Source organism: Opisthorchis viverrini, assembly GCF_000715545.1.
Source record: "Opisthorchis viverrini unplaced genomic scaffold opera_v5_104, whole genome shotgun sequence".
In the NCBI taxonomy this organism is placed as follows: Eukaryota; Metazoa; Platyhelminthes; class Trematoda; order Opisthorchiida; family Opisthorchiidae; genus Opisthorchis; species Opisthorchis viverrini.
Genome location: NW_008751762.1, coordinates 497,519 through 497,964, shown reverse-complemented (window position 1 = coordinate 497,964; position 446 = coordinate 497,519).

Genomic DNA, 446 nt, shown 5'->3' with positions numbered 1-446 from the left:
AGCGTCTGATAGCCGAGGCGGTGTGAATTACTAAGCCCCACAGCGTGAATAGAATCGAGGGTGTGGAACTGGTGAGCGTATGGAAAGCGGTCTTAGATAAGCCGAGTTGACACGTGGCGGTGTGGTTGTCAATCCACGTAGGATCATTAGGAAAAACTGGGGGGTGGGGGTGGAAACCCCAACCGACCAAAGGTCACAGCATCCCTCTTACACAACTTTCTTAGCACTAGCTCACTCACACAAACTGACAGAAGGTTCAAATGAAGTTCAAGAGGAACCACCAAATCAACCGAACCAGAAGAACTAGACCCTAGGCTGGACCCAAACTCATGTAGGTTCCCCCACCGACCCATCGTCATCATCATCATTGTCAGCTGTAAGAACCGCGTACTCGTCGTACACTGGTTGTAGCTGCCACAGTTTCGTTCACCGATGATTGAGGGGGG